Source organism: Pseudophryne corroboree, chromosome 1 (assembly GCF_028390025.1).
Source record: "Pseudophryne corroboree isolate aPseCor3 chromosome 1, aPseCor3.hap2, whole genome shotgun sequence".
Lineage (NCBI taxonomy): Eukaryota > Metazoa > Chordata > Amphibia > Anura > Myobatrachidae > Pseudophryne > Pseudophryne corroboree.
In genome coordinates this window covers 514,100,800-514,128,048 of record NC_086444.1, presented here as the reverse complement: position 1 = coordinate 514,128,048, position 27,249 = coordinate 514,100,800, and the positions used below count along the sequence as shown (strand labels likewise).

Here is a 27,249-nt window from a genome sequence, read left to right as displayed (position 1 = left end):
TGAGCTGAGACTCCCCAAAATTACTATGAATAAGTGTCTATCATTGACAATATTGGACCTCTGCTCTCAAAGGCATTGTGAAAGACCGATAAATAACCTTTCATAGTGAGTGATGGTTTGTCAAGTAATATTGGATATGTAAAAAATTGCAAGAATGTTATGAACATGTGCACTGCAGTGAAGGCAGATTTAACATGTGCTGAGATAGTTAGATTTGGGTGTGGTGTGTTCAATCTGCAATCTAATTTGCAGTGTAAAAATAAACCAGCCAGTATTTACCCTGCACAGAAATAAAATAACCCACCCACAGTGGCAAACGCAGGATTTGCATGGGGGGGTATCCAGAACTGGGCGGAGCCAATCACGGGGGTGGGGACTGAGGTGACCCAGTATATGCTGGGTCCGTAAAACTAGTGTGTGTGTGTGTGTATATATATATATATATATATATATATACATATACATACATATATCTACACATATATATATATATATATATATATATACATATACACACATACATACATATATACATATACATAGCATATTAAACATGCATACATATATATATATATATATATATATGTACACACACATACAGTACACATATATATACACATGTATATATATATCATATCTGTGTGTGTGTATTTATATGTATGTATGTATGTATGTATATACATGTGTATATATGTATGCACATGGATATATATGTACTATAATTAAAATAAAGTAGACTTTTATTGTACTTGCAAGTGCCACCAGGAAGACAGCAGGCTGCAGAGGACGCTAGACAGTCATTAATAATACTCATGCAGCTAAAAAAAAAAAAAAAAAAAATTTTTTTTCTTTTTCTTTTTTTTTAGTGGAGGGGGGTTTCTGGGTACTCGGAAACCCCCCCCCCTGGGTGCGCCACTGACCCAAATCTAACTCTTTCTGCACATGTTATATCTGCCTCCCCTGCAGTGCACATGGCTTTGCCCAACTGCTAAAAAATTTCCTGCTGCGATCAACTTGGAATTACCCCCATAGAGTCTTTCTTTTTTCTTTGTACACATTGATACATCGATCAGAATATTGATATCACATACGTTGATTTTAACAGGCCTATTTCTACTTGAAATAGCTTGGGTCATGACAGACAGTATCAGAGAGAGAGATAGTGTCAGAAAGAGCGACAGTGTCAGGGAAAGAGAGGGACATTATCAGGGAGAGGGACAGTCTCAGAGTGAGAGTGTGTCAGGGAGAGAGAGGGGGGGGGGCAAGGGAGAGAGTTTCAGGGAGGGGGGGGGGACAGGCAGGAAGGAGATACATTACTTCTCTGTCCTGAATACAGCAAAGGTCTCTGATGTGGGCTGGCACTTCATGGAATTAGGCCCCGCCCCTTAAATAGCCACGAATCGTGGCACTGGCAGCCAGGACACACCACCTCTACATCCTCTGCGTAGCTGCAGCCTGCGGGGAAGGGTGGTGCTATCTGCAGCGGCGGCTGTGCTCACAGTAGGCGGGGGTGAAGGGGGGACCAGCGGGCCTTGGAGGCAGATGATGTTTGGGTACAGGGGGAGCACAAAAAATCTGCATGAATATTGGCATTCCATGTAGATCAGGGGTGGGCAACTATTTCAGCTGGGGGGCCACTTAACACTTTCGAGTGAATATCGAGGGCCGCACACAAAACAATGTGGCTCCAGCAGGGTACTTATCGCAGATTATGCTTTGAGTGCATTCCCTACTGCCACCGACATTGAATAGTCAGGTGTCAAAACACCACTTGCTAACAATCACATTTAATAATAATACTAATAATAATAATAATTGAAAAAAAAAACTTTACAGTTATCTTCCCTCTCATTTCCTCCCTCCGTGGACAAAATAATCAGCTCCCCTCCCCAGACAAAGTTACCAGCTTCCCTCCCTGGACAGAATTGCCAGCTGCCCCCACACTGGGCAACCCTGCCCCTTTGCCAAGCAGGTCCCGTTGCCACCAGCCATCCAAACATGTACCTTGCTTAGGTGCTCTTTCCCAAGTCCAGATATGCAGCAGCACAGGCACAGCACTGTGTTCAAACTGCCCGCCACACGCCGCCCGCATCCACGCTGCCGCTCTGCCTTTAGCTCCACCCCCAACGGCGCCTGATATCACAGGTAATCTGGCCGGCTGTACCCAACATGACCAGGCTTACTCAGCAGCGCCCACGGCTCAGAGGTAATGCAGCGCAATGACAAGCAGCTCAGCCAGTTGGAGCGCTTGTCATTGCACACTGATGCGGGCCGGGCAGGATCAGTTCACGGGCCGCATGTGGCCCGCGGGCCGTAGTTTGCCCACCCCTGATGTAGATTATGGGTCTGATTCATTGTTGTTTGCTAATGCATTGTGTGAAAATATGTAAATGTCTCAGCCATCAGGATTTGTATTCAGATGTCCACTGGCAGCTTTACTATTTGCAGATCCTTCAATATTTGGCCTCTTTTGTAAACCCGCACTTGAGTAAATGTACCCCTTACAGCAGTGTTTCCCAACCTTGGTCCTCAAAGCGCACTAGCATTCATGTAGCTATGGTCATGCAGCATAGCCACATGCACTGAGACGCAGGAGCCATCTATGGGACCGCAGACACAGGCAATGAAAATGCCACAACACTCCTACTTTTTGCCTCTACTCCTCCCTAGCACCCCAAATGGTCAGTTCCTGTGAATCACTTTGGGAATGAAGCTTCAATGCCCGCTACTAAAGTAATGTAAATTGATGGGTGCACCATGTGACTTAAGATGCATGCACAGTCAGCTGATAATAACTTATCTGCGAAAACATCAACATAGTATACAACTATAAATCAGGGGAGGAGAGAAGGGGGCCAAAAACAAACCCTTGTTGAACGTTGACAGGTCGACGGAGAGGGTATGCGGATTCAGAGGTTGAGACAAGAAGGCAAATTTAGTCATCTATGAGGATATCCAAGAAAGGACCGATTTGTGAAGACTCAAGGACTGGAGCAACTGAAGAAGGAGAAGGGAGTGGTCCACAGTATGAAAGGTTGCTGATAGGTCCAGAGACAAGAGGCAGAATGGAGTCCTTTGGATTTTGCAGTGAGAAGATCATTAGTATAAGTAGTATAGGCTGTTTCTGTTTAGTGAAGGGAGCAGAAACCAGTCCGAGAAAATTGGAGGGAGCTGAAGGAGAACTAAGTGGTGAGGTGGCTATAGAGAATGGATGGAGACTGTCTACTCAATTAGCAAGTGCAGCAAAAGAGCATCCACATCCCTCACTGCCTTACCTGGATCACTTGTTCCTCCTCACTCTATGACTAACTACAGTAAATCTACATGAATCCACCTCTCTAACACCAATGCAGTCATTACTCCTACTAACTTACACCCTTACATACTGCGTCGCTGGAGCTGTGAGGAGTGACTCACTGAGTTCCCCAAAGGCCCATGGGAGAGCTGCCATGGCTGGGCATGCATGGCAGTACCTCCTTGACCATTTCACAAACACTGTATAATGATCTGCTGAGCATGCGCAACAGCTCTGAACACAGCCTGATGGGGAGTACAGGCACGGCCCTGAGCTGCCTCAACAGGAACTTTCCTGTGCTCCCAGTGGCCCAATCCGCCCCCGTGACCAGTCCAAAATACTGCACTCGGCACAGGTTACTATTCCCAGTCGTAGTCCACATAGATGGTAAAGTATGAAAAAGTGAAAAAAAAGCCCCCAAAACTTATGTCGACCATATGTATGTCGACCATTGTCATGTCGCCCTTTTGAACCTGTCGACCCTTTGTACTGTCAACCTTTGACCATGTTGACCTTTTGTACCTGCCGACCTAATGCATGTCGACTATTTGGGGTCGACCCATTGACTGTCGACCTTTTTACTGTCAACTGATCATCCGGATAAATTGACAGACAGATACATTTGTACGCACGCATTATATATGTATTATTATTTATTTATTTACTTGTGTGGCGCCACATGGGTATTGCAACACAAGCAAACAACGACTTATAAGACAATGTAGGCCAAGTACATGGTACAGTATATAAACATTGCTGCATCAGAGGACATACACTGAAATACTCATCAGTGTGGCAGAAACTGAGGGTTCGGTGCCGCTGAAGGGAGTGTGGAGTAGAAAATAGTCTGATGGTGTGTACACACGGGGAGATTTTTTCTTACGATTTTGACTATATAGTCAAAATCGTAAGAAAAGTTAGTGCAGATCGCAAGGTGAAAGTCTCCTTGCGATCCCGATTTGATGCTGATGCGCGGTCCCGCGCGGTCGGCATCGCAAGCCTAGATAGACTGTGCAGGCAAGTCAATTTTGACTATCTCTATAGAAGAGATAGTCAAAATTGACACTTAGCCAAAATCGCACATTGGGGGTAATTCTGAGTTGATCGCAGCAGCAAGTTTGTTAACAATTGGGCAAATCCATGTGCACTGGAGGGGGGGCAGATATAACATTTGCAGAGAGAGTTAGATTTGGGTGGATTATATTGTTTCTGTGCAGGGTAATTATTTTGCACTGCAATTTAGATTTCAATTTGAATACACCCCACCCAAATTTAACTCTCTCTGTACATGTTATATCTGCCCCTCCTGCAGTGCACATTGTTTTGCCCAATTGCTAACAAAATTGCTGCTGCGATCAACTCTGAATTAGGCCCATTGGGCCTAATTCAGAGTTGATCGCAGCAGCAAATTTGTTAGCAGTTGGACAAAACCATGTGCACTGCAGGGGGGGGCAGATGTAACATGTACAGAGAGAGTTAGATTTGGATGGGGTGTGTTGAAACTGAAATCTAAATTGCAACGTAAAAATAAATCAGCCAGTATTTACCCTACACAGAAACAAAATAACCTACCCAAATCTAACTCTCTCTGCACATGTTATATCTGCCCCCCCCCCCCCCCCCGTACAGTGCACATGGTTTTGCCCAACTGCTAACAAATTTGCTGCTTCAATCAACTCTGAATTACCCTCATAGTCAGTATCGCAAGCACACTCATTATGTGCTTGCGATGCCGACCTAGCCCCCGTCTCATTGGGGGTAATTCCAAGTTGATCGCAGCAGGAAATTTTTTAGCAGTTGGGCAAAACCATGTGCACTGCAGGGGAGGCAGATATAACATGTGCAGAGAGAGATAGATTTGGGTGTGGTGAGTTCAATCTGCAATCTAATTTGCAGTGTAAAAATAAAGCAGCCAGAATTTACCCTGCACAGAAACAAAATAACCCACCCAAATCTAACTCTCTCTGCAAATGTTATATCTAACCCCCCCTGCAGTACACATGGTTTTGCCCAACTGGTAAAAAATTTCCTGCTGCGATCAACTTGGAATTACCCCCATAGTGAGAATCGGGCATAGCCCGAATCTCACCGTGTGCATGGGCCTTTAGAGAGAGAAAAGCACATGATATATAATTTGCTTACACTGGTAGATATATACATTTTGTGACAGAAAACTTGAATACGTTTTTTGATTATAATTTAAGTAATGGGTCTTTGTTTTACATTATTGTTGTAATCTAGCTAACTTCAGCTTTTCAAAAAGTTCATTACACAATTCAATAGAAATGACAAGGTGCCACCTAGTTTCCATTATCTGTAATTACAACCATTTTTTATTACATTACATTGTTTTAGGGAGTTTCATCAGAAATTAATAAAGTTGTATTCTGAAGTGTAAGAAGTAAACATAAGACATATTTTTATGTATCAAAACAGTGGTTAAGGACACTTTAATGTTTTAGAGCTGAAGCTGATCCAATGTTCATAGCAGTCAAGGCTATTATACTAGTTACCAGCACATCAAAATGACGAAAACAACATAACAGTAAAATGTCAGAGCTGGTGGGTTTGCGTGTCCGAACGGAGCAATACTTGAATTGCTCCGTTGGGCGCCATCTAGTGGCCACTGGCACGCTAAACACTTGAATTCTCCTACAGAGGTGAGGAGCAGCATTGGCCTTTTATTATATAGGATTATTGGTGTAAGAGACATAGCTAAGGCAATGGGTCTGTGTTTGAAACCTTAATTGACAGGCTGAATTCTTATGAATATTGGTGGTCATTCCGAGTTGTTCGCTCGGTAATTTTCTTCGCATCGCATCGATTTTCCGCTAACTGCGCATGCGCAATGTTCGCACTGCGCCAAGTAAATTTACTATGCAGTTAGGTATTTTACTCACGGCATTACGAGTTTTTTTCTTCGTTCTGGTGATCGTAATGTGATTGACAGGAAGTGGGTGTTTCTGGGCGGAAACAGGCCGTTTTATGGGAGTGTTTGAAAAAACGCTACCGTTTCTGGGAAAAACGCGGGAGTGGCTGGAGAAACGGAGGAGTGTCTGGGCGAACGCTGGGTGTGTTTGTGACGTCAATCCAGGAACGACAAGCACTGAACTGATCGCACTGGAAGAGTAAGTCTCGAGCTACTCAGAAACTGCACAGAGAAGTCTTTTCGCAATATTGCGAATCCTTCGTTCGCAATTTTGATAAGCTAAGATTCACTCCCAGTAGGTGGCGGCTTAGCGTGTGCAAAGCTGCTAAAAGCAGCTTGCGAGCGAACAACTCGGAATGAGGGCCATTGATTTAGCTAGAACAAATGGTAGTGTATGAATAGGCTTGCCATAATAGCCCTTTAAACCGGGACACCTGTGATATATTCAAGCTTGCATGTCACCTGGTTTTAATCAACCACAGAACTTAGGTAAATTGTAGGTGACTTGGATTAAAGGGATACTATGGCGAGCCTATGTATGAATGTAGGCTATAGCTATATCCCAAATAGCAAATTCAATAAAAAAAATATATATATATTTTATGATAAATCTGAAAAAAAGCTCCTGTAGCATTTTACCAAATAATATATATATATATATATATATATATATATATATATATGTAAGGGGTGAAATGGCGGCACTCGGCGAGGACTTCGTCAGCAAAAAGAATGAGACAGTAAGACCGTCTGAGCTTGTTAACGTTTCAGTATTTAAACTTTCGTCTTTGTTCTGACGAAAGTTTAAATACTGAAACGTTAACAAGCTCAGACGGTCTTACTGTCTCATTCTTTTGCTGACGAAGTCCTCGCCGAGTGCCGCCATTTCACCCCTTACATATACTGCTACATTAGCTGGAGGGCACCGGAGGCATCATTTTCTAAGGTGGAGTGCCGGTAATTGTTTGTATTGTGTATATATATATATATATATATATATAACTTGCATCTATCCTGTTTTTTCTGGTACTTAATAAGATCTCTAAGGGAAGCCCTTAATGAAAGTGTGCTAATGCCCATCTTACCCATTGTTTTTTTATTTGTATGTAGAAGAGATAGAAATTTAGCCACAACAAAAACTTTTCAGAGCCATAAAATGTGTATTATCCACTATTCACTGCGCCCCCGCCCCCTTCTTCTTTCCTCCTGCCATGTTGATAAGTCATTCACTGTTCTTCCTATGTGAGCTGATGGGCTGACACCATATTTGACTTGTTTGACAGGCCGGCTGATGGCCGCCCTTAAGAGTCGGGCACCCCGCGTGGCCGCTCCTAAAGAACGTGACTCGAGCCGACCTTGGGAAAGTCATCTACTTATCTCAACTCTGAGAACACTGCAATGCTCTCAAGACACACTTCTTTACCAAACCCAGCTGTCTCTCATCCTAAGCCCTCTGTGGTACATGCTCACTTTCTACCCCATCTGTGTCACCCCTGTCTGTGTGCCCCTCCCCTTTAGAATGTAGGCTGTCACGAGGAAGGCCCTCTTCCCTTATGTGCCTTTACGACTCTTACTTAACCTATCTTCTTTTCAATACTCCCTTTGACGGCACCAAATCCCTCGGTATTCTGCTGCCCTGATGCTTATTTCAGCGCTGTTTACTGACGCATCTATGTTTATATACCCTGTACTTGTCCTATATTGTATTGAGCTGTAAGTCACGGTCTTCATGTTTTACTTACTTGTTTACTCTGTAATTGGGCGCTGTGGATCCCATGTAGCACCATATAAATAAAGGATAATAAGTTCCGCCACCTGTAATGGTAGGGGGAACTAGTTCCACCTCCTCCATTGCCCTGCACAGTAATTCCAACTGAAAAGCCAACCCCATAACCTACGTCAATCGATGATGCAGGCAGTGCTAGTGTTACTGATGAGCTGCAGCCATCTCCACTTTCCTCGGGTCCTGGTGGCTCCATGGCCCCCCTCCATGTACAGCCCATCCCTCCTGTTACTCACACACCCTGTGTCTGTTGGACAGCATTCATCTCCTCCTCGGGTCCCAGTGGCTTCCTTTTATGGCACGGCATATGTGATGTCATGCTGTCACCGCTGCTGAACCGAAGAAGAGTCATGAAGTGGAGCAGGCTCTGTAGATCTTGAAGACAAGATAAGAGGGGACTGGAGGGACAAGAGTGGTGGGGAAGATGCTGGAGTGATACAGGGCATGGAGCTGCTGGAGGGACACAGGCAGTGATATGCTGCAGTGACAGAGGCTGAGATGTGTAAGCGGCACTACTGTGGTCATTATGTGTAAGGGACACTACTATTTGGGCATTATGTGCAAGGGGCACTACTACTGCGGGCATTGTATATAAGGGACACTACTGTGTGGCATAACGTACTGTATATAAAGGGTACCATTGTGTAGCACAATGTAGCAGTGAATAAATGGCACTCCTGCGTGACGTAACCATAATAAGGGACAGTACTATGTTGTGTAATATGAATCAGGGGCACTACATGCAGTGTAATGTGAATAAGATTGTGCTACTGTGTGGTATAATTTAAATTAGGGTGTACTATTGTGTGACCATGCTGCTTCCCTGTGAGATCAATGCCCCTTTCTAAAGTATGGGGAGTAGCACACTAATTTATAGTTTGCAGCAGAGCTGGCCCTAACCAATATGATGCCCTAGGCAAGATTTTGGCTGGTGCCCCCTAGCGCCACCATTAGTTCTGCCTCTGACCATGCACCCCTTTCCTCAACACCATCACCCCTCACCCACAGCAGTCCTTATTTTGGTGCTCCTACCCCCTATATTTTAAATAGGAACAGTGTGTACTGTTTGCGCACAGCCCAAAAAGGGGCATGTTTTTTGCTGGCAAGGGGCATGGCCACACAATATTACCCTCAATTCAAATTACGCCACACAGTACTGCAACTTTATTCATATTTTAGCATGCGATAGTGTCCCTTATTCATGTTACATCACACAGTAGTACCACTTTACCTTATAAATGTTACTCCTCACAGTAGTGCCCCTTATTCACATTACACCACACCATATTACTCTTTATTCAGATTATGCCACACAATAGTGCCCTTTCTATACGTAACACCACACAGTAGAGCACCTTATACACATAGGGGGTAATTCAAAGTTGATCGCAGCAGGAATTTTGTTAGCAGTTGGGCAAAACCATGTGCACTGCAGGGGAGGCAGATTTAACATGTGCAGAGAGAGTTAGATTTGGGTGTGGTGAGTTCAATCTGCAATCTAATTTGCAGTGTAAAAATAAAGCAGCCAGTATTTACCCTGCACAGAAACAAAATAACCCACCCAAATCTCACTCTTTCTGCACATGTTATATCTGCCTCCCCTGCAATGCACATGGTTTTGCCCAACTGCTAACAAAATTCCTGCTGCGATCAACTTGGAATTACCCCCATAATACCACACATTAGTAATGCCTATATACACATAATACCACACAGTAATGCCTCTAACACATATGAGACACATTATTAATGTCCTTATAAACATAATGCGCCTTACACATTATGCCAACCTTTATTAATGCCCTTATACACATAATGTCCCTTACACATATGTCGCACATTATTAGTGCACTTATATACATAATAACACACATAGTGCCCCTTACACATATGCCGCACATTATTAATGCATTTATACACGACACGCATAATGCCCCTTACACATATGCTGAACACTATTGCACAACCACTCCACCCGCACACAGCACTCACACTGCCACTAACACTGTGACCTCTGCCTCTGCTTGATTACAGATGTGTCCTCTTACATCTTGCCAATGCGCCATGCAGCAGGAGATGCCGGGCCAGAGTCAGCTGGTAGCTCTGCTAACGTCGGGAGCCTTTTTTGATGAAAGTGCATCTCATTTGCATTGCTTTGTGGCTAGGATGCACAAGCAGTTTCTGCTGATTAAAATGATATGCAGCATGCCCATATGCTGTGTTTCGACTGTGGCTGTATCTGCATACAAAATTCTACACACAGAATATAGGCATGCCACATATCATTTTAATCAGCAGAAGCTGCTGGTGCCCCTAGACATACCAAATGCCCTAGGCATTTGCCTAGATTGCCTATGCCTATGGCCGGCTCTGGTTTGCAGGGGGGTGCTGTAAAAACTAGCACTGGCCCTAGCTCCGCTTAATGTGAGCAGGAGGGAGTAGGTGGCAGGTTAATGAGTTCTACCACCTCTCCAGGACCACTTTAAGCCCTGACCAGAACTATATGATCAGTTTGTACAGTCAAGTACTGTAGATTCTCTCATACATACAAAATCAAAACAATATCAGTTACCAACCTCTACAATCTCACCACACGCATTTTTGACAATACCAATCCTTCTCTCTAGTGAGGTATGCATTTTTTGGTATTAAAAATGTTGGAATTTGGAACTATTGTTATGACAGTTTGCTAATGACTCCCACCAGATTTATATACAGTACTTAGGGGGTTATTCAGAGATGGACGCAGATCTGCGTCCATCTCTTCACATACTGGGAGCTGTCCAGACAGGACAAGGCCATCCAGCATGTGTGGTGCCGCCTCACGATGTGTCCGCAGTTTCATTTGCAGATGCATCAATTAGAGGTTGACCCCTGCTGGCACGTGGTGCACCATAAGTTTTTTTTATCGGAGCGGTGACACCCCCCACCACCACCACCTGTTTTGGCCATCACACCCCTGCAACGTCAAAGCCCCCACCCCAAATGCTCACCACTGTCAATCGTCTTGCGGACGCATCCCTTCAGTATTCGGACGCAAGGTGAAGGCCCACGCACTGTGGGCAGTGCGCAGATCAGATGGACGCGGCCGATGCACACACGCGCGGCTGCGTTCATCTCTAAATCACCCCCTTAGTCCACAAATAATACAGGAAACAGACGGAAGTAACTACAGTAGATTTTTAGGGTTTTTTGTAGTTTCAATATCGTAGAGTAAATAACAGCTAACTTAATTGACTAACATATTTTCTGCAGCAGGGTAGATTGGTTTCCACAGAGAAACATCGGGGTGTAGAGATTTAGCTGTCCCAGGATGCATTGGGGCCTCCTCTATAACCCTGCCTCCAAGCACTGTGAGCTCAGTTTTGAAGTTGGTGCCTGCAGAGCAGGTCATTAAACAGGAGGGCTGCGCTGTGTAGCCCTGAAAGCTTTTTGGTTTTGACTAAAAATTTATTTTGTTTCTCTGAGCTAGCAGCACTGTAAGTGAGGGTGACTTCAGTGCTGCAGCTCCATCACCTCCCAAGCAGCGCCACATACTCCCCCTGGCCTGGTTCCCGGGTACTTGCGGCGGGGATGTCCGCGGACATAGACCACCCTCCAGGATTGCATGGATGCTATCGGGAGGCAGGTAACAGGGTCTCCTAGTGTGACCCGCCATTAAATCGCGTTCCGTCTGCGGTCTAGTGGGGACAGACCGCGGCGCTGGCGTGGACACTGTCACTGAGCAGGGACCCCATTAGGCCACCAGGGCAATAGGAGCACAGGTCAGGTGTACTAACATCTAATTTAATAAGGCTCCATAGTACCTGGGGCCATCTACTGCAGATTTCCCACCCTGGAGCTACCTCACTCTCCCTCACTCCCTCACAGAGACTCTGGGCGCCATTTTACAGCATAACAGCAGCAAATCTCTGGGATTGCAGGGCAAGGTCTCCCATGTAAAGGCGCCTGTACACAGCGCTGTGTCTTTACATACATTTGAGTATCCTTCATGTCTTAGAGACAGCGTTAGTTGAGAAAAGGTGTACATAGCAGATTATATTGTACGAGTACTCTGTTATATTCTCCGGTCTACTGACCACGCAGTGATATATAAATCCAGTGCAGCTTTATTGTTGCATGTGACTGTGTGCCTGTAGCTGCTGTGTCGTTAGACTTTCTGTTTCCCAGCTATAACTATCTCTATATTCTATACCCTGGGCTAGGGGGGTAATTCAGAGTTGATCACAGCAGCAAATTTGTTAGCAGTTGGGCAAAACCACATGCACTGCAAGGGGGGTGGGGGGCAGATATAACATGTGCAGAGAGAGTTAGATTTGGGTGGGTTATTTTTAGTGATGTGCACCGGAAATTTTTCGGGTTTTGGTTTTGGGTTCGGTTCCGCGGCCGTGTTTTGGGTTCGGACGCGTTTTGGCAAAACCTCACCGGAATTTTTTTGTCGGATTCGGGTGTGTTTTGGATTCGGGTGTTTTTTTCAAAAAACCCTAAAAAACAGCTTAAATCATAGAATTTGGGGGTCATTTTGATCCCATAGTATTATTAACCTCAATAACCATAATTTCCACTCATTTTCAGTCTATTCTGAACACCTCACATCTCACAATATTATTTTTAGTCCTAAAATTTGCACCAAGGTCGCTGGATGGCTAAGCTAAGCGACCCAAGTGGCCGACACAAACACCTGGCCCATCTAGGAGTGGCACTGCAGTGTCAGACAGGATGGCACTTCAAGAAAATACTCCCCAAACAGCACATGATGCAATGAAAAAAAGAGGCGCACCAAGGTCGCTGTGTGACTAAGCTAAGCGACACAAGTGGCCGACACAAACACCTGGCCCATCTAGGAGTGGCACTGCAGTGTCACGCAGGATGGCCCTTCAAAAAAATACTCCCCAAACAGCACATGATGCAAAGAAAAAAAGAGGCGCAATGAGGTAGCTGTGTGACTAAGATAAGCGACCCAAGTGGCCGACACAAACATCTGGCCCATCTAGGAGTGGCACTGCAGTGTCACGCAGGATGGCCCTTCAAAAAAATACTCCCCAAACAGCACATGATGCAAAGAAAAATGAAAGAAAAAAAGAGGTGCAAGATGGAATTGTCCTTGGGCCCTCCCACCCACCCTTATGTTGTATAAACAGGACATGCACACTTTAACGAACCCATCATTTCAGTGACAGGGTCTGCCACACGACTGTGACTGAAATGACTGGTTGGTTTGGGCCCCCACCAAAAAAGAAGCAATCAATCTCTCCTTGCACAAACTGGCTTTACAGAGGCAAGATGTCCACCTCCTCCTCATCGTCCGATTCATCACCCCTTTCACTGTGTACATCCCCCTCCTCACAGATTATTAATTCGTCCCCAGTGGAATTCACCATCTCAGGTCCCCGTGTACTTTCTGGAGGCAATTGCTGCTGGTGAATGTCTCCACGGAAGAATTGATTATAATTAATTTTAATGAACATCATCTTCTCCACATTTTCTGGAAGTAACCTCGTACGCCGATTGCTGACAAGGTGAGCGGCTGCACTAAACACTCTTTCGGAGTACACACTGGAGGGAGGGCAACTTAGGTAGAATAAAGCCAGTTTCTGCAAGGGCCTCCAAATTGCCTCTTTTTCCTGCCAGTATACGTACGGACTGTCTGACGTGCCTACTTGGATGCGGCCACTCATATAATCCTCCACCATTCTTTCAATGGTGAGAGAATCATATGCAGTGACAGTAGACGACATGTCAGTAATCGTTGGCAGGTACTTCAGTCCGGACCAGATGTCAGCACTCGCTCCAGACTGCCCTGCATCACCGCCAGCGGGTGGGCTCGGAATTCTTAGCCTTTTCCTCGCACCCCCAGTTGCGGGAGAATGGGAAGGAGGAGCTGTTGACAGGTCACGTTCCGCTTGACTTGACAATTTTCTCACCAGCAGGTCTTTGTACCCCTGCAGACTTGTGTCTGCCGGAAAGAGAGATACAACGTAGGTTTTAAATCTAGGATCGAGCACGGTGGCCAAAATGTAGTGCTCTGATTTCAACAGATTGACCACCCGTGAATCCTGGTTAAGCGAATGAAGGGCTCCATCCACAAGTCCCACATGCCTAGCGGAATCGCTCTGTTTTAGCTCCTCCTTCAATGTCTCCAGCTTCTTCTGCAAAAGCCTGATGAGGGGAATGACCTGACTCAGGCTGGCAGTGTCTGAACTGACTTCACGTGTGGCAAGTTCAAAGGGTTGCAGAACCTTGCACAACGTTGAAATCATTCTCCAGTGCGCTTGAGACAGGTGCATTCCACCTCCTTTGCCTATATCGTGGCCAGATGTATAGGCTTGAATGGCCTTTTGCTGCTCCTCCATCCTCTGAAGCATATAGAGGGTTGAATTCCACCTCGTTACCACCTCCTGCTTCAGATGATGGCAGGGCAGGTTCAGGTATTGTTGGTGGTGCTCCAGTCTTCTGTACGCGGTGCCTGAATGCCGAAAGTGGCCCGCAATTCTTCGGGCCACCAACAGCATCTCTTGCACGCCCCTGTCGTTTTTTAAATAATTCTGCACCACCAAATTCAAGGTATGTGCAAAACATGGGACGTGCAGGAATTTGCCCAGATGTAATGCACGCACAATATTGCTGGCGTTGTCCGATGTCACAAATCCCCAGGAGAGTCCAATTGGGGTAAGCCATTCTGCGATGATCTTCCTCAGTTGCCGTAAGAGGTTTTCAGCTGTGTGCGTATTCTGGAAAGCGGTGATACAAAGCGTAGCCTGCCTAGGAACGATTTGGCGTTTGCGAGATGCTGCTACTGATGCCGCCGCTGCTGTTCTTGCAGCGGGAGGCAATACATCTACCCAGTGGGCTGTCACAGTCATATAGTCCTGAGTCTGCCCTGCTCCACCTGTCCACATGTCCGTGGTTAAGTGGACATTGGGTACAACTGCATTTTTTAGGACACTGGTGAGTCTTTTTCTGAGGTCTGTGTACATTTTCGGTATCGCCTGCCTAGAGAAATGGAACCTAGATGGTATTTGGTACCGGGGACACAGTACCTCAATCAAGTCTATAGTTGGCTCTGAATTAACGATGGATACCGGAACCACGTTTCTCACCGCCCAGGCTGCCAAGGCCTCAGTTATCCGCTTTGCAGCAAGATGACTGCTGTGATATTTCATCTTCCTCGCAAAGGACTGTGGACAGTCAATTGCTTACTGGAAGTAGTACAAGTGGTCTTCCGACTTCCCCTCTGGGATGACGATCGACTCCCAGCAGCAACAACAGCAGCGCCAGCAGCAGTAGGCGTTACACTCAAGGATGCATCGGAGGAATCCCAGGCAGGAGAGGACTCGTCAGACTTGCCAGTGACATGGCCTGCAGGACTATTGGCTTTCCTGTGTAAGGAGGAAATTGACACTGAGGGAGTTGGTGGTGTGGTTTGCAGGAGCTTGGTTACAAGAGGAAGGGATTTACTGGTCAGTGGACTGCTTCCGCTATCGTCCAAAGTTTTTGAACTTGTCACTGACTTATGATGAATGCGCTGCAGGTGACGTATAAGGGAGGATGTTCCGAGGTGGTTAACGTCCTTACCCCTACTTATTACAGCTTGGCAAAGGCAACACACGGCTTGACACCTGTTGTCCGCATTTGTGTTGAAATAATTCCACACCGAAGAGCTGATTTTTTTTGTATTTTGATCAGGCATGTCAATGGCCATATTCCTCCCACGGACAACAGGCGTCTCCCCGGGTGCCTGACTTAAACAAACCACCTCACCATCAGAATCCTCCTTGTCAATTTCCTCCCCAGCGCCAGCAACACCCATATCCTCATCCTGGTGTACTTCAACAGTGACATCTTCAATTTGACTATCAGGAACTGGACTGCGGGTGCTCCTTCCAGCACTTGCAGGGGGCGTGCAAATGGTGGAAGGCGCAAGCTCTTCCCGTCCAGTGTTGGGAAGGTCAGGCATCGCAACCGACACAATTGGACTCTCCTTGGGGATTTGTGATTTCGAAGAACGCACAGTTCTTTGCTGTGCTTTTGCCAGCTTAAGTCTTTTCTTGTTTCTAGCGAGAGGATGAGTGCTTCCATCCTCATGTGAAGCTGAACCACTAGCCATGAACATAGGCCAGGGCCTCAGCCGTTCCTTGCCACTCCGTGTCGTAAATGGCATATTGGCAAGTTTACGCTTCTCAGACGCTTTTAATTTTGATTTTTGGGTCATTTTACTGATCTTTTGTGTTTTGGATTTTACATGCTCTGTACTATGACATTGGGCATCGGCCTTGGCAGACGACGTTGATGGCATTTCATCGTCTCGGCCATGACTAGTGGCAGCAGCTTCAGCACGAGGTGGAAGTGGATCTTGATCTTTCCCTATTTTTTTAACCTCCACATTTTTGTTCTCCATATTTTAATGCGCACAACTAAAAGGCACCACAGGTATACAATGTAGATGGATGGATACTAGTATACTTATGGACGACGAGTGACGACACAGAGGTAGGTACAGCAGTGGCCTACCGTACTGCTATATACAGTATAATGGACCTGGTGGACACTGTCAGCAGACTGCGTTTATAGTATAAAGAAAAAAGACACCACAGGTATACAATGTAGATGGATGGATACTTAGTATACTTATGGATGACGAGTGATGACACAGAGGTAGGTACAGCAGTGGCCTACCGTACTGCTATATACAGTATAATGGACCTGGTGGACACTGTCAGCAGACTGCGTTTATACTTAGTATAAAGAAAAAAAGACACCACAGGTATACAAAGTATAAACGCAGTCTGCTGACAGTGTCCACCAGGTCCATTATACTGTATATAGCAGTACGGTAGGCCACTGCTTTACCTACCTCTGTGTCATCACTCGTCGTCCATAAGTATACTAAGTATCCATCCATCTACATTGTATACCTGTGGTGTCCTTTTTTCATTATACTATGTAGATGGATGGATACTTAGTATACTTATGGACGACGAGTGATGACACAGAGGTAGGTACAGCAGTGGCCTACCGTACTGCTATATACAGTATAATGGACCTGGTGGACACTGTCAGCAGACTGCGTTTATAGTAAAAAAAAAAAAGACACCACAGGTATACAATGTAGATGGATGGATACTTAGTATACTTATGGACGACGAGTGACGACACAGAGGTAGGTACAGCAGTGGCCTACCGTACTGCTATATACAGTATAATGGACCTGGTGGACACTGTCAGCAGACTGCGTTTATAGTATAAAAAAAGACACCACAGGTATACAATGTAGATGGATGGATACTAGTATACTTATGGACGACGAGTGACGACACAGAGGTAGGTACAGCAGTGGCCTACCGTACTGCTATATACAGTATAATGGACCTGGTGGACACTGTCAGCAGACTGCGTTTATAGTATTAAAAAAAAAAGACACCACAGGTATACAATGTAGATGGATGGATAGTATACTTATGGACGACGAGTGACGACACAGAGGTAGGTACAGCAGTGGCCTACCGTACTGCTATTTACAGTATAATGGACCTGGTGGACACTGTCAGCAGACTGCGTTTATAGTATAAAAAAAAAAGACACCACAGGAGTGTTTTTCAGGCAGACAAACGTATACTGGTGGTCACTGTCAGCAAAACTGTGCACTTTACTCCTGCTATAGCTGCTTCCCAGTCCCCACAATTAAGCAGTGTGAGCACTCAGCACAGATATATCATGCAGCACTGCACACTGAGCACAGATATGGTATGGAGCGTTTTTTTCAGGCAGAGAACGGATAAAAAACTGGTGGTCACTATTAGCAAAACTCTGCACTGTACTCCTCCTAACAGCTGCTCCCCAATCCTCCCCACAATAAGCTAAGCAATCAGATCAACTGTGTAGTATATAACTAGTATATAAACGGAGAGGACGCCAGCCACGTCCTCTCCCTATCAATCTCAATGCACGTGTGGAAAATGGCGGCGACGCGCGGCTGCTTATATAGAATCCGAATCTCGCGAGAATCCGACAGCGGGATGATGACGTTCGGGCACGCTCGGGTTAACCGAGCCATACGGGAGAATCCGAGTATGGCTCGGACCCGTCTAAAAAGGGTGAAGTTCGGGGGGGTTCGGTTTCTCGGAAACCGAACCCGCTCATCACTAGTTATTTTGTGTCTGTGCAGGGTAAATACTGGCTGCTTTATTTTTACACTGCAATTTAGATTTCAGATTGAACACACCCCACCCAAATCTAACTCTCTCTGCCAGTGTCGGACTGGGGCATGGATGGCCCACCGGGTAAATGCAGTGATAGGGGCCCATACTTAAGGGTGTGGTCAGCCTACAAAGGGGGGGTGTCCAGCCTCTACAGAGGCTTGAAATACACAATAGTCTAGTGCAGTGTAATGCAACATATCTACCATGTATAATATAAGTGCACAGTCTGGAACCTGATCCCTAGAGGAAGGAGTGGGCACTCAGGCAATGGGGCCTATCGGTGGTTTCCCTGGTACCCCTGTGGGCCAGTCCGACCCTGCTCTCTGCACATGTTACATCTGCCCTCCCTGCAGTGCACATGGTTTTGCCCAACTGCTAACAAATTTGCTGCTGCTGCGATCAACTCTGAATTAGGCCCTAGGGGGGTCATTCCGAGTTGATCGCTTGCTAGCAGTTTTTAGCAGCCATGCAAACGCTAAGCCGCCACCCTCTGGGAGTGTATCTTAGCTTAGCAGAAGTGCGAACGAAAGGATCGCAGCGCTGCTACAAAAAAAGATTGTGCAGTATCTGAGTAGCTCGAAACTTACTCCTAGCTAGCGATCACTTCAGTCTGTTTAGTTCCTGTTTTGACGTCACAAACACGCCCTGCGTTCGGCCAGCCACTCCCCCGTTTCCCCAGCCACTCCTGCGTTTTTATCGGGCACGCCTGCGTTTTTCCACACACTCCCCGAAACGGTCAGTTACCTCCCAGAAACACCCACTTCCTGTCAATCACTCTGCGGCTAGCAGTGCGATTGAAAAGCGTCGCTAGACCTTGTGTGAAACTGCATTGGCTGTTGTGAAAGTACGTCGCGCGTGCGCATTGCGCCGCATACGCATGTGCAGAATTGGCTTTTTTTGCCTGATCGCTACGCAGCGACCAAAAACAGCTAGCGAACAACTCGGAATGGCCACCAAGGTGCGGTTGGGTCAAGCAATATGGGGGGTCATTCCGACCTGTTCGCACGCAGCGGTTTATCACTGCGGTTCGAACGGGTGCAGAATGCGCATGCGCACCGGGTGCAGTGCGTGTGCGCGACATTGCCCGGCTACAGGGGTCGCTGGGTTACGTCGCGACTTACAAAGGAAGCGGTCGCAGAGCCAACCGCTAAGAAGATTGACAGGAAGGAGGCGTGGCAGAGCGGATCCGGACCGTTTGGAGCCGTTTTCGGGGAGTGGTGAGTATAACGCAGGCGTGTCCAGCAGAACGGAGGGCGGAGGAGTGACGTCAAAGCCGGGCCCATCATCGCTGGATCCATCGCACAGGGTAAGTAGGTATAGGGCTGGTCTTGTTCTGCTTGAATTTTTTTTAGCTTAGCAGGGCTGCACAAGCGATCGCAGCCCTGCTATGCTAAAATACACTCCCCCATAGGCGTGTACTAGTTGATCGCAGCAGCAAAAAGTTTCTGGCTGCGATCAACTCGGAATGACCACCATAGTTATACACAGAGTTTATCTATATCCCTATATAAGTATATTACTTCTGTGTTACATTCACCATATACCCTGTCTGTTTATACCACAGGTTATTATATTTGTGTGGCTATATTATCGTACTGTGTAAGTCCATTTGTTTACATTGTACAATGTCTAACAAAAAGGGCAGCAAATCAGCGGAAGCCCCTGCAATTTGCAGAGTGTGCTCCACGGATTTATCAGAGGAGGAGGCATTACAGGGTGGTCTTTGCACTGCTTGTCATATACCTCCCAATCAATCCGCAGCTCCTGCACCTAGTCAGGTGCCGCCATGGGAAGCATTTACTGCAATGCTGGGTACTCTAGTGGAACGTCTTGCACCCCCTAGGGGGCCGCCTGTGGCACTACACCCAGAAATGGTACCTATGGTAAACCCACCTTGGGCGGAAAACTTGTCTAACCAACTGCAAAAACTCAATCAGTCTCTGGTTAGACAGAAAACTCCCTCAGGTCACTCACGTGTCCCTGGTCCCTCTAAGCGGGCTGCTTCCTCCTCACAGTCTACAAACCTCTCTGATGTTTCATCTGAAGAGGAGGGGGAGTATACGGTCCTGTCTGACACTGAATCCTGTGTTACTGATGAGGAATCTCCCTTATTAATAGATGTCCCTGCCCTAGTGGTTGCTATTAAGCATATCCTGCAAATCACTAAGGATGAGGATTCCACTACTGTCGCAAAGAAAACTGACAAGTTTAAACAGCAGAAGGTGGTTAAAACTGTATTACCCCATTCTGATCATTTAGTGGACATCAGACAGGAACCCTGGGCTACCCCTGGGAAGAAATTCCCTGTTCCCAAACGGGCTTTGGCTCGCTATCCTCTCCCTGCAGAGTTGTGCACCTATTGGGAGACTCCACCACCGGTGGATTGTCATGTCACCCGCCTAGTGGTGTCATCCACTCTGCCTGTCACCACTGTCACCTCACTGAGGGAGCCAACAGATAAGCATATTGAGGGATGCCTGAAATCTATATATTCCCTTACAGGGGCTGTTCATAGACCTACTATAGCTACCTCCTGGGCTGCAAAAGGTATTGAGGCGTGGGTTCAGGCATTAGCGGAGGAGCTTACTGAGGTTATCTCTGAAAATGCCAGACAATACCTGTCTCATATTACCACCACTTCTTCTTACATTCAGGAAGCGTCCTCTGAGGCGGGAGTGTTGGCAGCCAAGGCGTCGGCTACGTCTGTCCTGGCGTGTCGCATACTATGGTTGAGGTTATGGAAAGTGGATTTGGACTCCAAGAAGACTCTGGAGGTCCTCCCCTTCACAGGGGACATTTTGTTTGGGGGAGACCTGAATAAAATAGTGTCGGGGCTACCTGCTGCTAAAACAGCTTTTCTTCCCACTTCTAATCCTTTTCAGAAGGCAAAAAAGTACCACCTGTCGCTCCTTTCGGTCTCAAGGAAAAGCGAAAGGTCAGTCTTAACCTAGACAACCTCGCGTTTCCAAAACCTCCAAGCCCAAGGCAAAACAGCTCTGAGCAGCCTGTTACAAAACATAACAAGCCTGCTTGAAGGACCCCAGGGTGGGATGCCGACTTCTGCAGTTCGCCCAGGTCTGGCTCACGACCTACTTCAGACACTTGGGCCCTCTTGGGTCTCTTTCAAGAGACGTCCCCCTCACCAGTTCTGCACAACGGCTCTCCCGTCGGACTCGTTAAAAGCGCAATCATTGCAAACGGTTGTAAATTCTCTCCTAAATACTGTAGTGGTTGTGCCGGTTCCTCTGTCCCAGAGGAGCAGAGGTTACTACTCGACCCTGTTTTCTGGTTTCGAAACCAAATGGGTCATTCCAGCCTATACTCAACCTCAAGTCTTTGAACAAGTTTGTGAGACTATCCAAACTTTGCATGGAAACACTGCGCTCATTAGTTCTGGCTATGGAACCCAGAGACTATATGGTATCCCTGGTTATATATTCCTATTGCCATCTCGCATCAGCAGTTCCTGCGGTTTACTATTGGCGACCTTCATTACAAATTCTAGGCTCTTTCATTTGGACTGGCTACGGCTCCTCGGATCTTCACCAAGGTCATGGCCATAATGACGGCACACCTACGTCGCCAGGGAATCAGAATCCTCCCATAATTGGACGACCTGCTGATTCTGGCAAGTTCACATGAAATTCTCCACAGTCATCTGCAACGGACGGTAAATTTCCTGCAAGCCCACGGGTGGCTAATAAATTGGAAAAAGTCCACGCTGTCCCAGCTTGGCGCATGGTGCACCTAGAGGGCGCTCTTGGACACACACAGCAGAGACTGTCCCTGTCTCCAGACAAGGTCCTGAAACAGCAGGACAGGATAAGTAACTTCGTCGCCCCAGAGTGTCAATACACTCAGCGATGCAAGTCCTTGACCTGATGGTGTTGTTCTTCGACATGATAGAGCACGCTCAATTTCATTCCTGCCCTCTTTAACTTAGGAGGTTCGTCTGTCGCTGACCTGGTGGCTCCAGGACCAGCAATTGAGCAGGGGCCGTCCCTCCTGGATCCCCAACTAAGTCCTACTGACAACGGATGCAAAGGAAACAATTGTCCAGAAGGAAGAACCCGAGGAGACTTGTTTTTGGCACAGACATGACACGCCCTAACAAACTCCTGAACGTCAGCTTTAATAGTTGGCCGCCATACAGATTGAGAGAGAAGGTGTAAAGTCTTAGAAACCCCTGGATGTACTGAGGTCTTGTGGAAAGGAAACTCAGATAACATAGTATACCTGAGTTTCTCCGGAACAACCAGGAGTCCCGAAGGGGTCTCAGATGAGGCCTGCGTCTGTGCTGACTGGACTTGTGAAGCGAGATTCATGGTGAGACTGGCAAGAATGCATCCTGGGGAAAGAATAGGCTCCGGAAACTTAGAGACTTCATGGCTAGACAAAAAACTCAGGGATAAAGCGTCAGCTTTGATATTTTTGGAGCCTGACCTAAAGGTAATTACAAAATTGAACCTAGCAAAGAACAACACCCATCTAGCTTGCTGAGAGTTCAATCTTTTAGCTGATTCAAGATAGACTAAATTTTTGTGAATACAGTTACCGTATGCCTTGCCCCCTCTAGCCAGTGCCTCTATTCCTCCAGAGCACATTTGACTGCTAAGAGCTCTCGATTTCCTTCGTCATAGTTGACTTCAGCAGGGAAAAATTTCAGAGAGAAAAAGGCACAGGGGTGGAGTTTATGACTGACTGGATCCTCTTGTGAAAGAATAGCTCCAACACCCACTTTGGAGGCATCTACTTCTACAATGAAGGGCAGATCTGTATCGGGATGACGGAGAACAAGAGCAGAGATGAATGCTCTTTTAAGGTCCTCAAATGCCTTAATCGCCTGTGGAGACCAAAGAGCAGGATCTGCACCTTTCTTGGTTAAACTCACAATTGGGGCTACTATTGAAGAGAATGAATCGATAAATCTTCTGTAATAATTTGCAAAACCGAGGAAACGTTGAGTAGCTTTTAGATTAGAGGGACGAACCCATTCCACAATTGCCTGAAGTTTCTTAGGATCCATAGAAAAACCTTTGGAGGTGATGATGTATCCAAGAAAGGCCACCTTCTCTACCTCAAATTTACACTTCTCCAGTTTTGCATAAAGATTATTTTCCCTGAGCTTGGTGAGGACTGCTTTAACATGAGCTTGTGTTCTTTGAGTGAGGCAAAGTAGATTAATATATCATCTAAATAGACGACCACAAATCTTCCTAAGAATTCCAGAAGAACGTAATTTATGATATCCTGGAAGATGGTAGGGGCGTTGGAGAGTCCAAAAGACATTACTAAGTACTCATAGTGTCCTGAGTGGGTATTAAATGCAGTTTTCCACTTGTCCTCCTGCCGGATCCGAATAAGATTGTATGATCCTTGCAAATCAATCTTGGAAAAGACTGTAGCATTTCTGAGCTGATCGAATAAAACAGAGATCAGAGACAATGGGTATGAATTTTTGATTGTAATTTTATTCAGTCCCCTGTAATCTATGCATGGCCGTAATGAGCCGTCCTTTTTTCCCAACAAAGAAAAACCCGTCTCCCACCAGTGACTTAGAAGGCCTGATAAAAACCTTTTTCTAAACTCCCCGGATGTATTCCTCCATAGCTTTCATCTCGGGCAAAGACAGAGTATAAAGTCGGCCTATGGAGAGTCTATTCCCAGGTATAAGATCGATTGCACAATTATAAAGACAGTGAGGAGGTAAAGATTCATCTTGCTATTTGGAGAAGACATCCATGAAAGACATATATTAAGCTGGCAACCCTTCAGGGACTGAAAGTGCCGAACGTCAAACATTTGGCAGCACATTCCGTGCTCCAAGAATCAAGATCTCAAGTGCACTAGTTGAACACTGGGTTATGAGTCTTTAGCCAGGGCAAACCCAGAACAATTGGAGTGCGTGGACAATGGGGGTAATTCCAAGTTGATCGCAGCAGGATTTTTGTTAGCAATTGGGCAAAACCATGTGCACTGCAGGGGAGGCAGATGTAACATGTGCAGAGAGAGTTAGATTTGGGTGGGGTGTGTTCAATCTGCAATCTAATTTGCAGTGTAAAAATAAAGCAGCCAGTATTTACCCTGCACAGAAACAAAATAACCCACCCAAATCTAACTCTTTCTGCACATGTTATATCTGCCTCCCCTGCAGTGCACATGGTTTTGCCCAATTGCTAAAAAAAATCCTGCTGCGATCAACTTGGAATTACCCCCAATGTACTAGGAAAAAAGACAATTCTTCAAAATGAAACATTCTGACAAAAAACTGGAGGGCTGGAGTCCGGGTGCTAACCCACCCATTTTGAAGAGGACTGCCATCTAACCGGGATCAGTATGAAATACCTACAATGAAAATCCTTAACAGTCAAAATCCCGACAACAATTGACCTACGGTCAAAATCTTGAAAAGGTAAAAATACCGACATTTAAAATACCAACAAGGAAAAAATACCGACATTTAAAATATTGACAGGTCAAAGAGTCGACAAGAGCTTTACATTGTTTTTTGGTGTGTATGTCGACATAGGTCGACATGGACACCGTATAAGTGTACCTCGTCCCCTCGCATGGCTCGCTGCGCTTGGCACACTATTATATTCCCCCTCCTTATCCACAGGGATGGTAAAGTATGAACAAGTCGGTTTCAATAAAAAAAATCATGAAAAACTCATGTCAACTTTTTGACCTGACGACATTTTAAATGTCTGTATTATGACCTTGTCGGTATTTTAAATGTCGGGATTTTGACCATGTCAGGATTTTGACTGGTGGTCAATGGTTGTCGGTATTTTGACCATCAGGATTTTGATTGTAGGTAAATTGACCACATCCCATCCAAACCACAGATGGAAATTGGTGGACAAAGAGTCTCCATAGGAATTCCTCGGGCAAGAGCAAATTCCATAATATTTCCGACAGCACCAGAGTCTGCAAAAGTAGTTACTTCAATTAGACCAGAATTGGTAGTTATCCTAATAGGTAACAATAAAGAATTATTCGGGGAGGTGGAACAGAGATCAGAGAAAACTCTCCCTGAATTTCTCAGAGTGGCAAGGGAAGTATATTGAACGAGAAAATCATTAATTTTCTCTGTTAGTCCCAACCGGAACGAACTCCGAAGTGCCGGGTCATTCCAACCACAGTCATTGGCCCATCGGCGAAATTCGGTACAATATAACTCAGCAGAATTTCTCCCTTGTTTAAGGGAACGAAGATGAGCCTCCGTGGAAGCTGCCCAATCTGGGTCATCATAAAGTATTCACAAGGCTTTAAAGAAGGAATCCACGGAACGCAGATTAGGGTGATCTGCTGAAAGGCCAAAGGCCCAAGATTGTGGGTCACCTTGCAACTGGGAAATTATGACTCCTACTCGTTGGGTCTCAGAACCTGAAGAGTAAGGCCTGAGCTTGAAATACAGCTTACAACTTCTCCAGAAGTTCACAAACTGTTTACGGTTCCCAGAAAATCTGGGAGGTTTAGTTTAAGTTCCCTCGGAGCTGGTGATGAGACGGTTTGGGTCCTACAACTTTTCTCCTTGATGTCCACATGAAGGGTAAGGTCCCGCAGCTGCTGGGTCAAATCCTGGATCTGGCCCTCCAGAATCTAGGCTGGATTTTGCTACGGTGTTCTAAGGGCTACCAAGTGGTTCTTGGTGATGCTCACACAATTACCCTTGCTTAGCAGTCTTTTAGCCTCCTGTGATGCTAGGCTTCACCTTTAGTAACCGCCTTTCCAGGGTGAATTAGCTCCACCCCGTACTCAGATGCCCTGAGGACAAGGCGACTATTGGAGGCTGGGCAAGAGTAAATGCAATACGGTGAGACATTCATTGAACACAATCTTGATAACACTGTTCAATGCACAGACAGAGATTATAAACACATGCATGTGAGTGCAACAATGCACAGGTTGGAATAATAATTAACACAAACTGTATATAAATGCAACAATGCACAGGGTGATTTAAGCAACCAAACCGTATATAAATGCAACAATGCACAAGGTGGTAATAACAATAGTATGAAATAAGTGTGAAAGACAAGAATCTGTGTGGAAGTTCCACACAAAACCTGAATTCAATGAAAGCTGGATCCCACAAGGACAGAGATCTAGACAAGATATCCGAATCTCAGGAGTTCACAGGGCTGACAGGTTCTCACATATAGCAGGAACTATCACCAGCAGATTAGGAGTGACCAGGAAGGGAATTTATTTGTGGCTGCTCCAACAAGCCCCAGAAATCCAGAGAGGTAATGATTAAAGTAAAGGACTTGCAGCTGGACATCTAGACACACAGAGGCAAACTACTAATTATGCAGCAGCTGAGGCTGAACACAGGGATACATGCAGGAATCTAGCTGCTGGAGTGTAGTAATACAGACGCGCTGCTAGCGGATTGTAACAGGATCTTCCTATTACCATACATGAGCTGCTCTGCTATCCTGGTATAGCAAGGTAGCATCACCAGCACAATGGCTGGTGTGTGAGTCACACCTGGAGCTCTCTGTGCCATGGCGGGATATTGTAAGCTGAGAACAGGTTTGTAGGTGCATTATCAGTCTTCACTCCCTCTCCCCCCCTCCCCCCCCCCCCTCCAGACAGGCACTGACTTACCTCACACCGCCTGGGACAGCAGAAGTTGTGCTGCTGCTAGTAGCAGATGTCCGGACACACTGAGTGGTCTCACCTGACACCATCTCAGCTGCGCTGACTGAACATGGGGGTACTGTGTGGCAAAATGTGTACTGGCAGCCCTACAATGTGACATCATACAAACTAGGGAACTACAGTGGTTCATTAATAAACTAGGACACTACTATGAGGCAAAACATTAACTATGGCGTTACTCTGTTTCAGAAAATGAACTAGGGCACTATTATGGGGCATAAAATGAACAACTGCTGTTGAGAGCATTGGGGGTCATTCCAAGTTGATTGCAGCTGTGCTACATTTTGCACAGCTACGATCAGGCACTCAGACATGCGTGGGGACACCCAGCACAGGGCTAGTCCGCCCCGTATGTCAGTGCCGCCCCCCCCCC

General features: G+C 46.1%; 1 protein-coding gene across 1 annotated transcript in view; it reads left to right on the top strand.

The window, feature by feature from the left end:
* PGM5 (phosphoglucomutase 5) overlaps positions 1-27,249 on the top strand; it is a 338,082-nt gene that overhangs the window by 279,301 nt on the left and 31,532 nt on the right. The gene's annotated exons all lie outside the window — the stretch shown is intronic.